Below are 11,859 nucleotides of genomic sequence, written 5' to 3'. Positions count from 1 at the left end.
GGCCCAATTTTTGGAAAAAAGGGAGACTCCGCTTGGAGTAACCCTTGCTTGCTGTGTTTTTAAAAGAAGCCAAGATGAACAGAGCTGGGATCAGGAAAGACTTTGCTACCTACCCCGGTGTCATCCTGGGGACGGTTAAGAATAGCGTATTTTTGAATGTGCTTGATGCAAATGTAGCTGTGAAGTGTACAACTGGGGCACAACTGCTGCCACTGAAGGGGTGGGTGTGTGTGGGGCCCAATTTTTGGAAAAAAGGGAGACTCCGCTTGGAGTAACCCTTGCTTGCTGTGTTTTTAAAAGAAGCCAAGATGAACAGAGCTGGGATCAGGAAAGACTTTGCTACCTACCCCGGTGTCATCCTGGGGACGGTTAATTATGGCGTATTTTTGAATGTGCTTGATGCAAATCAAAACATCCTGTTTGCAACTAGGGCCCAAGTGCTGCCACTGATGGGGTGGGTGTCTGTGTGGCCCAATTTTTGGAAAAAAGGGAGACTCCGCTTGGAGTAACCCTTGCTTGCTGTGTTTTTAAAAGAAGCCAAGATGAACAGAGCTGGGATCAGGAAAGACTTTGCTACCTACCCCGGTGTCATCCTGGGGACGGTTAATTATGGCGTATTTTTGAATGTGCTTGATGCAAATCAAAACATCCTGTTTGCAACTAGGGCCCAAGTGCTGCCACTGATGGGGTGGGTGTCTGTGTGGCCCAATTTTTGGAAAAAAGGGAGACTCCGCTTGGAGTAACCCTTGCTTGCTGTGTTTTTAAAAGAAGCCAAGATGAACAGAGCTGGGATCAGGAAAGACTTTGCTACCTACCCCGGTGCCATCCTGGGGACGGTTAATTATGGCGAATTTTGGAATGTGCTTGATGCAAATCAAAACATCCTGTTTGCAACTAGGGCCCAAGTGCTGCCACTGATGGGGTGGGTGTCTGTGTGGCCCAATTTTTGGAAAAAAGGGAGACTCCGCTTGGAGTAACCCTTGCTTGCTGTGTTTTTAAAAGAAGCCAAGATGAACAAGTCATGGGTCAGCAAAGACTTTATCTACCTACCCCGGTGTCATCCTGGGGACGGATAAGAATGGCGTATTTTTGAATGTGCTTGATGCAAATCAAAACATCCTGTTTGCAACTAGGGCCCAAGTGCTGCCACTGATGGGGTGGGTGTCTGTGTGGCCCAATTTTTGGAAAAAAGGGAGACTCCGCTTGGAGTAACCCTTGCTTGCTGTGTTTTTAAAAGAAGCCAAGATGAACAGAGCTGGGATCAGGAAAGACTTTGCTACCTACCCCGGTGTCATCCTGGGGACGGTTAATTATGGCGTATTTTTGAATGTGCTTGATGCAAATCAAAACATCCTGTTTGCAACTAGGGCCCAAGTGCTGCCACTGATGGGGTGGGTGTCTGTGTGGCCCAATTTTTGGAAAAAAGGGAGACTCCGCTTGGAGTAACCCTTGCTTGCTGTGTTTTTAAAAGAAGCCAAGATGAACAGAGCTGGGATCAGGAAAGACTTTGCTACCTACCCCGGTGTCATCCTGGGGACGGTTAATTATGGCGTATTTTTGAATGTGCTTGATGCAAATCAAAACATCCTGTTTGCAACTAGGGCCCAAGTGCTGCCACTGATGGGGTGGGTGTCTGTGTGGCCCAATTTTTGGAAAAAAGGGAGACTCCGCTTGGAGTAACCCTTGCTTGCTGTGTTTTTAAAAGAAGCCAAGATGAACAAGTCATGGTCAGCAAAAACTTTATCTACCTACCCCGGTGTCATCCTGGGGACGGATAAGAATGGCGTATTTTTGAATGTGCTTGAAGCCAAGATGAACAGAGCTGGGATCAGGAAAGACTTTGCTACCTACCCCGGTGTCATCCTGGGGACGGTTAAGAATAGCGTATTTTTGAATGTGCTTGATGCAAATGTAGCTGTGAAGTGTACAACTGGGGCACAACTGCTGCCACTGAATGGGTGGGTGTGTGTGGGGCCCAATTTTTGGAAAAAAGGGAGACTCCGCTTGGAGTCACCTTGCGGTGTTTTACATGATTTTAGAATGGCGTGCCATGCCTATATCTGTGTGTCCTCCTCTTTTTCCTTGTCCAGCTGTTTTGTTTTCGCATGAGTATATGTCCTTGTCACTTTCCCATGTGTTTGTGTTGTGTTGTGAGTTGTTTGTCACCTTTTGGACACCTTTGAGGGTGTTTTCTAGGTGTTTTACTGTGTTTGTGATTGCCTGCCATTGTTTCCTATTGGCTCGAGTTCGGTTCGTCGAACGTTCGACGAGCCGAACTCGAACGGGAGCTCCGTTCGGCGAACCGACCTCGAGCCGAACCGGGACCGGTTCGCTCATCTCTACTCCTGGACATAGCATTCGAATTACCAGGTCCCTGAAGGCTGAAATGCGTAGTGGCCGGAAATCATGAACAATTACAATGGGCGTATGTGCTGTAGATCCTGCGTCAGTTGTAGCTTGGAACTTTGTCTTTTCACGGATTTGCCCGTCTCTCATGGTGTTGGGCTATTTTCGGATCAAAATGGTGTGTCCCTCCTTGGCCCGTATCATGGGTTATTTCAGGGGCAAATTTAACTCTCTTAGCACTTTTCTCCTTAATTGTGGCCGTTGAATTGTTGGGTCAAGGTCTATCCAACCAGCATATTTGTTGTTTTTCAGACAATTTAGGGCTCGTGCATAGTAATAATAACACAGGTTTCCAAGGGTAAAAATTTTTGAAAGATGTGATTTTTTTCATACTTTTGATCATTGGACTCAGTAAAAATATTGAAAAAATATCATCACGTACAGTTTTTTCACAAACACTGATTCTATAGGTGTTAGGGCCAGGTGGACGGGCAGACCCAGGAGGTGGATCCACTGGGCCGAACACCTTAATGAAGGCAAGGGGTCCGGTAGCCGGAGCACTACGGGTAGCAGGACAGTCCGTGCAAAAGAGTGGAATGGAGAAGTCCCTGGGACCACGGAGTCACTGATGGTAGTCCGGGTGACGGAGCTCAGGTTCGGAGGCCGAGATGTCAGGCAGAGTCCGGAACCGATGGAGCGAGAGGACGGGTCACCACAGGGATCAGAGATGGTACGGACTGACGGGATGGCAGATAGTCAGCGTTCGGGGTTCGGGAATCGGCAGGACCGGATGGCGAGGCAGGAGCGGCTCTAGAAGAGAGATAGGTAAGTATATCACAGAGACACAAGGAGACCTGACTCCTAGCTTAGGAAACACGAAGAACAGGCCCCGCCCACTTGGACATTAAACCCCTTTATACCCTGTACCTGTGTGTTCAATTTCCTGTCAGTGGACGCTGGCCCTTTAAGAGAGGGTCAATGACCGCGCGCGCGCCCTAATGCGCATGCGCGAGGCCCGGGTGCCAGAAGCCAGGGCAGGGAGCGGTGTATAGGAAGCAGGGGAGCCGGCCTGGAGCAGGGCTGCCGACGGGCGCCGGGAGTGGGGACCGGGCCGCCTGGGGACCGCAGGTGGTGGAGGCTGGAGACCGTGGAGCGGGGGATGTCTGCCAGAGGAGCCGGGGAGCGAAGCAGGGAAGCCGGGGAGCGTGGCAGGTGAGCCGGGGGGCAGAGCAGGGGACCCGGAGAGCGTGACAATAGGTTTCCAAAAGGTTAGAATTCTGAAAAGATTCCCTCCATACTTTTCTGAAGATGGTGCTCTAGTGTATTCAAGCGATGTTCCTGTGCTGATGGAAAATGTAACATTAAGTACAATGTGAGCGAGTGGAGACACGTCATTGTTTCATCCAAAAAGTCTGAAAGCTGTGCTACTGCTCAATGGCAGTAAGTATTCTTCAGTGTGTGTAGGGCATGTGTCGCGGGCAGAGGGGCCACGCACGCTACGCTCGGGTTCGGGGACTTCTGCTGCTGCTGCTGCTCGGTGGCTCGAGCGGAGGGCCAGATCCGGGGACTCGAGCAGCGCTCCTCGCCCACGAGTGAAAAGGGGGTGGTTTGTTTGGGGAGATAGTTAGTGACGTCACCCACAGGTCGTGGTGATAATGGGCACCACCACTGCTGGTGACGGGGATCCCGGGAGCGATGGCAGGGAGCAGCTAGGATGTTGGTTCCCCCTCCGTGGGTAGGGGTTGGTGATCCCGGGGCCCGGTGGCGGTACGGGGAGGCTGGATGGCTGGGGTGTACGTACCGAGGGAGCCCGTTTGCCCGCAGGCGCTGGCCCTTGGATCTCTAGCCTATGGCGGTGGCTTTTTATCCTCACGGTGTGGACGGTTGCCTTCTGTCGGGTCTTGGGTGTTAGGGAACCCCTGGGATTCCGGTCACTCTCGGATTTGACCATTGTCGGCGGCTCCTAGCCTGGTCAGGGTCCAATGGCCCTGCCTTTGTGCTTGGTACAGATCCGCTCACCGGTTCAGTTCCCTTCGGGTCACCGCCCGTCCCCGGTCCTACGGTTCAGCTGACTTGTACCACCTCCTGCAGACGGCCACCACCGTCTGCCGACCTTGCTGACAGTGCCTGGGCTCCTACCCAGACACTAACAGTTTCTGTCCTCTCACTTTCCACTACAAAACTAAACTAACTGCTTTTTCCCGCCTCCAGGCCTGTGAACTCCTCGGTGGGTGGGGCCAACCGCCTGGCTCCGCCCCACCTGGTGTGGACATCAGACCCTGGAGGAGGCAACAAGGATTTTGTGTGACTGATGTAGACTATCCAGGGGAGGGGGTGTGTGTGATTTTGTGTTTGTGACTACCTGGCTAGTCCAGGGCGTCACACATGCTATGCACTTGGAAGAAAGCTGTGAGAATTTAGACTTTATTCTCAAGAAACTTAACTACAAGGAGCATGGATGGTCAATATGTGGTGGTCTAAAAATGTTCTCATTGCTTCTTGGGCAGCAAGGAGGATATATTAAATACCCATGCTGTTCTGCCTCATGGCAGCCTGCTAATAGTCATTCATTAAAATTTCTGTTACAACCCCTAGAGGTCATTGTTATTCTTTTGAATTGCTGAGTTTCCCTTTAAGCTAAATGTATTCTGGGTAAGGAATGCCTCCCTGAGCTGAGAAGAAGCCTGCAGCCATTTTCTCTTTGGATTTGTCAGGAAAGGACATGCCGACTTACCTCTCTGTACATTCACCCCTGCCTAGTGTAATCCGGTGAGCAAAGCAAATTACATGTGTTAGTGATAGAATCCTAGATGGAAGAGTGTAGTAAATGCATTGTACATTGTACTTCTACACCTTTAGTGTCATCCCTGTCTTGTTTGTCTAGATAAGATTTCTATGTATTGCAGATGCAGTGACCTTTCACCTACATTCTCGTAAGAACTGCATCTCATGTACTGTTATGCTATGTTAACTCTGTATTAGCACTGTACTGACTGTAATCATTTTCTTGTTATAGTTTTTACCCGTATAAAACAGTATCTTGGATATACCGTATTCTGTCTTCAACTGCATCTTGGATATTCCTATATTCACTGTATATTCCATGTATACTGCAATCAAGTTCACGTTACCAGCTAATAAATCAAGGCTATTGAACTCCACAGTCTGTTTATTTGAAATGTGAACTAGGGTTTAGCTGTATGCTAGAGATTCACAGCATTACGTAAAAGAAGGCAGAACACATGCTTTTTGTGTGAATTGGAAAGCCAGGTTAGGACTCTTCACTGGAGCAAAAAAAATTGGCCAACAAGAACATCTTTGTAACCGGGACTCAAGAACATTGTTGCATAAAGCTTAGTTGATCCCACCTAAAGTTCTCTTGCCACCACTCTACTGTAAGCTTGGACTGATGAAGCTGTTTGTGAAAGCGCTACTGAAAGAAGGAGAGATGTTTAAGTACCTGTGTACCAAGTTTCAGGGACTGTCAGAATCAAGTCTGAAGGAAGGTGTGATGCCCTGGCAAAACCAGGTAGTTACAGATAGGCCCCCGCACAACACCTTTCCTCACTTAGGAAACACACAGCCGACCTGAAACCCTAGTCACCTAGGACCCTGAAGCCAGGACCGAAAACAGCGGCCTAGCTAATTAAATGATTGAGGGCAGGATTATAGGTCCTATCCCACCTAAAGTCCCTCAAAGAAGACAACAGCCCACTGATAGGGATAAGGCCACCGCCAGGGCCCTTAGATCCCACGGGCCAGCGCCTGCGGGCACGGCTCCTTAGGCCATATCCAGCCGGGAGCGGACTCCTGAGTTCCAGACCAGGCAGTCCACCATACACAAAAACAAGTGCAGAGTAAAGGACAGCGACCACCAGCCTGGGTGGGGGACCTGAATGCAACCGGCCGGGGCGGCAGGCCACCAGCACCTTTGGTTTACCGAAAGACTCGTGTGATTCATTTACTGTGAGTAACCAAACATCCCCCTGCTTGCTCAGGCGCGCCGGCCCTTGCCATCACCATACCCTGCACAAAGACACTGGGCCCCGGGGCAATCATCCCTACACACGGAGGGGTTAACATCCAGCTGCCACTACATCTCTCCCGGGTATCCCATAACGGCAGCGGTGGTGTCCCACCTCACCACACACCGTTGGTGGCGTCACAAACTTAATACGGCCTAGCCCATACATCTACATTCCTCCTTTTATTCGACATGTCCGCGAGACCCCCGGGTCGAGCCACTCTCTTAGAAGGTCTGGATCCGACCAACGGCGGCTGCTGGCACAGGGGCAGCACAAAAGCATTTTTGTGGGTTCGGATATTCAGAAACCCATGAATGAAGGATGACGTGTTTTAAACAATAATGAAAACTGTTGAAAAAAGGGCTTGGGACTCTTTGAAAGAAGCAATAAATACGTTTCTAGGTAACAACAAAGAATCAAAATTTAAGTCCATCGTGGAGAACATGCTGAAACGTTTCAAAGCCTTGGGTTGTCTAATGAATTTGAAGTTACATTTTTTACATTCCTATTTGGACTACTTGTCTGAAAACCTTGGTGCTGGTGGGAAGAACAAGAAGGTTTTCATCGGAATATCAAGGAGATGGAACGACGATACCAAAGTAAATGAAACGTGAACATGATTGCCGGATGCTTCACAGAGAAGATCCACAGGCCTTCTATAAGAGAAAAGGGGGATCTAGAGAAAAGGAAAAAGTGCAAGAATAAATTTCTAATAAAGTTGCAGAATGACTGTACAATAAATAAATGTATTTTATATATAAAATTGTGAATATTTTTGGTTACAATAAGTATTTTTCTTGTTCATGTCACTTGTATGTAACTTCACACATGGATTGTACAAAATCAATATTTGATGGTTAAAAAAAAATATTTATTTTTTTTTTAAATCAGGACATTAGAAAACATAATAATCAGTCACTGGATTTGAAGTTTCATAAACCAAAATTTTACATAGCTGTGTAATTTGTCGGGCACCCACCGACAATAGAATAGCGCCAGATTTAGGAAGCTGGCTGAGGTCTGCAAAGTCTGTAGCCAGGTGACAAAATTGTCCAACCTGGGTTTCTTCCTTAAGTAGTCTCTGGTATGATGATATGGTATAATCCTGGCAGCCGGAGTCGAAATCCCTAGATTGCGGTTATGATCTCCAATCGGAATTGGAGCCCCTAGATTGAAGCCATGTAGCCAAGTGATCCTCTAGTTGAAGCCAAAGTCCCTAGACCGAGTCCACAAGGCATCCTGGTTCTGATCCCCTAGCCAGCTCCTAAGAGCTTAGACTAGATCATGCAACATCCATCAACAACCTGGTGACTCCAAGAAGTCCCCTTTTATAGCCATAACCTTCCCTTAGGATATACTGTGCCCTTATCAGATTGGTTGTACAAGGTTGCTTCTCTTATTGGATGGATTTCAAGCTGCATGGATAATGTTCATTTAAATGATGTGGATAGAAAGACTGAAGATATCTACATGTAGTCTGAAATCCATCATGAATCAATACTATTTTACACAGTCATAAGCAGCCCATGGGCATTCACCTGCATTCAAACCAATAACAGCTCATAGACCAGACAATCCATCTACCACTGGACCAAAGACAGGAAGTTAAATCCACTGCCTGCGGTAACCAACTTAATCCTATAGGCTACTCACACAACAAACCCAACAGAAAGGAAAAAAACATGGCTTCGATTATCCATCCAATGAAAACGCATAACCATTGTGAGCCATTGGACAATGCAATTGGACACTTGGTGACATGGTGCACGGCCCAATGAATCAAGTCTTTACTTCATATTCACGGTTTAAGCCCTTGGGTTCTAATATGCCCAGAGTACATATCCAGAAAGATTCTCTTTCTTTGAGCTAAACACAAGTCAACAATACATTGTAAGCAGATTCTATTACCAGTCCCACACCATTTTGTGACGCATAATCACACAGTGATCCAATTAAGATTCCAAGTCATCGAACATGTCCAAGCCATACGCAGAGGAGGCAATAGAATTAGGAAGCTCAAAGAAAGGGAATCTTTCTGGATATATACTCTGGGCACATTGGAACCCAAAGGCTTAAACCATGAATATGAAGTACAGACTTGATTCATTGGGCCATGCATGGACATAATGGACATAATTCTAATAGGCAGGACAGGTAATAAGGAGCACAAGTTATATGCTAAAATGTGTTGTGTGACAAGACAGACACAGGAAAGGACATGATAACAGGTGTAGGGACCAACAAGGTGAGACAAGGGGTATCAGGATAGGGTCAAGTAGGTATGAATGTAGTAATGGGGCAGGCATAGAGAATTGTATGTGAATGTGAATTACAATAAATCACTAAGGAAAGGAATATGTGAGTGTGTGCCTAATGTAAACTAATATTGTACTGGCAAAATTATAGATGGAAAGGGAGAAGGGGAGGGGGGAGAGAGGAGGCTGTAATTGACTACAAGGGTATGAGTTATGAGTGATCATAGGGATAGTGTTACATAAGTGGAAATACCTATGGAGGACCGGATGTGTAAGCGCATACCTTATACAAACCTATAGAGTGCTGATGGGTGAGAGTGTGATGTTAGATATAAGACATCCTATAGTGAATAGTGAGCCGTAATCAAGTGCAACAGGGATATTTCACGTGACTATGGGAACCTGGAAGGTAAAGAAAGGGGAGAAAAAACTGTTAGACAAGGTAATCAGACATAATGTAACCAGTTGATCAGACATGATCACCTGGTTTGAGACCCCCTGCCTTACACTATATAGATATCATGTTTATTCCCCATCTATCTTGCTCAGGAGAGCATCTCCCTCCCCCGGCACCAAGAGCAGCTCATACTGAATTGTTACATTGACTAGTAACACTGCACACAGAAATGCACCTTAATATTCCACTGTTAACCCTTTCCTCCCAGCAGTAACACACAACTCCTCACCTTGATATCATGGTGATTTATGGTCAGAATGACTTCAATGCGATCAGTGATTTCTATTCTAGCTCTGCTCACATAGATTTTATATCCACACTGAACTATAGGCCGTTCTTCATATTTTGGGGGCTTTTAGTCAGATATACTAGTTTGTGCCTGTATAGTATTGGTGTAGATGGGAGTGTAGGGCATATTCCAGATGTGGCCTTACAAGTGATTTATAGAGGGGTAACAATACGTTGGGATCACCGGATCTAATCTCCCTTTTTATACACCCTAAAATCTTGTTTGCTTTAGAATAAACAATAACATCATAAAGGTATAGCAGTACCGTTTCAAAGTTTCGGTGTCCCAAGCAGCATTCCATCAGCCTCTGGAAGGTTCCTGGCAAATTGCACAGCTCGAAGGGCATGCTTTTGAACTCGCAGAGACCCATCGGGGTGGCAAAGGCGGTCTTCTCCCGGTCTGCCTCAGCAACGGACACTTGCCAATAGCGACTAGTGAGATCAAGGGTAGAAAAATAATTTGCAGTTCTCAATGCAGCTAGCTATTCCTCAATACAGGGGAGTGGTGCTGTCCTTCTTCTTTAACAGGACCAACGGAGCTGCCCAGAGGCTACAACTGTCACGGATAACCCCAGCCTCCTTCATGTTGCTCAACATGTCCTTGGTACACTGGTAATGTGCAGGTAGTTTTGGCTTATATCTCTCTTTGATGGGTGGGTGTGCACTTGTGGGGATGTAGTGTTTGACCCCTTTTATTCTTCAAAAGTCTAGCGGATGTTTGCTGAAGACTTGCTCGTATTCTTGCACTAGCCTGTAGACCCCCTTCTTGTGATGTGAAGGTGTGGAGTCAGTGCCTACGTGTAATTCCTTACACCACTCCTATGGCTGACTTGGTGAGCTGTCACTGAATGGGTGGGCTGAAGCAATGGTGGATGCTGCTGTTTGGATAGCATGTGTATCTACTGAGAACAGCTTATCAATGGTGGCAAATCGGAGCAGCTTAATTTCTTGCTCTCCGCAGTTCAACACTCTCATGGGCACTCTTCCCTTCCATATTAATGAATAAAACTATGATGTAAATAGCATATAGATACCCCACAAATGCAGATAAAAGTAGGTTATGGGAAAAGGGGGAAGAGAGAAACAGGAAAATAGTGGAATAAAGTATACCTTCCAGGTGGGAGAGGAAATGGCAGCACAGCCAGTGGAGGTGAAGCAAGGGGAGCCTGCAACTAAAGAGTTGAGAGCGTTATCACATGGTGACTGAGCCTGATTGTAACGGGAGCATAGAGGTGCCGATCCTGTCTTACCTGCGTTGGTGTAGAAGTGGGTGTCCTGTGGTGGAGTCAGCTATGTGCAGTGGTGGCCGTGGGTTCTTTTATGTGCGACCGTAGTAATAGCTGCGCCCACTTCCTGTATGGGAGTGGAATGCAGTGAGGGTAATGGAACGCACGCCTGCGCATTTGTGTTTAACGTCGCGCATGTGCAGAACGGAGAAAAGGCTGCGCTCACTTCCTAATGAAAGGGAGTGAGACGCATCTGGGAAGGGAAGGGAAAAGATTAGGGTTTGGGGATGATGAAAGGGCTTTCTACGGACAAGGATGGCAAAGGGTGGCAGTGACGGAAAGTCAGGCAGCCTGTCCTGTCCTGTCCTGTCCGTCCGTCTTTTTGTATCATGAATTGGAAAGACTGCAAGGGGGAGGGGAGGTGCTTGTGTCCAAAAGGAGGAGTTATTCAGATTCATTGCAGTGGGCGGCGGCTGCAAAAAGCACCATTCTTCTTGTTTTTGCTCTGCAAAACAGCCTTTTCAAGGGTTGGCTTGGGTGACAAAATGTCTTCTGTAGGCGTGGGTTTGTCTCCCTCTCCCTAAGATGTGTCCGGTATAGGCCAGGGTGCCACTCAAGGCCGTAACCAATTCGGGTTATAGCTTCTCGGCCTTTTGGCTAAGATCAAGTGTAGTTTCGGAGGACGCTACCTTGGTCGGTACTGGAAGGTGCCTGGGATTGCACGTCTGCCGGCCTTGAGGAAGTGTGTGCGCCTTCTGGTGACACATAGCCCTCTTGTGCCTGGACGGTTCCCAGGCAACGGGAGGCGATCACCTTTGTTATTTTGAAGTCCTACTGATAAACAGAAAAAAAAAAAAATTAAATCTGTTCTTATCAGTTTAATATCTGATACGTCCCCTCTCTGGGGACCATATATTAAATGGATTTTTAGAACAAGGAGATGGAAAAAATCTTGCTCTGTCCACTCCACGCATTGACCTGGTATTGCAGTACCTCCAGGACCGGTGCACCCCTTCTTAACCCAGTTTCCAAAAGCAGAACTCAATTCACCTGATTCAAATGAGCCCCATTAGTGAATTGAAAGAAAGCAAAAACTTTATATGCACCTCAATTTGGCCAATTCACTTTTCACACTTTCACCCTTTTTTTTATCTTTCACACCTTTTACTTGCTTTATTGATGCAAAAGCTGTGCCAAATAGCAAACTCATCTCCACTCAACTTGACCAACTCTGCTATGTCCCGTGCAGTATCTTATTCTCA

At 47.1% G+C, this 11,859-nt stretch overlaps 1 pseudogene; it reads left to right on the top strand.

Moving 5' to 3' along the window:
- Positions 1-11,405: 11,405 nt before the first annotated feature.
- On the top strand, positions 11,406-11,612 carry LOC142264468 (U2 spliceosomal RNA; annotated as a pseudogene).
- Positions 11,613-11,859: the final 247 nt, after the last annotated feature.

Source organism: Anomaloglossus baeobatrachus, unplaced genomic scaffold, assembly GCF_048569485.1.
Source record: "Anomaloglossus baeobatrachus isolate aAnoBae1 unplaced genomic scaffold, aAnoBae1.hap1 Scaffold_2653, whole genome shotgun sequence".
NCBI lineage: Eukaryota > Metazoa > Chordata > Amphibia > Anura > Aromobatidae > Anomaloglossus > Anomaloglossus baeobatrachus.
This window is presented reverse-complemented; position numbering and strand designations above follow the sequence as displayed.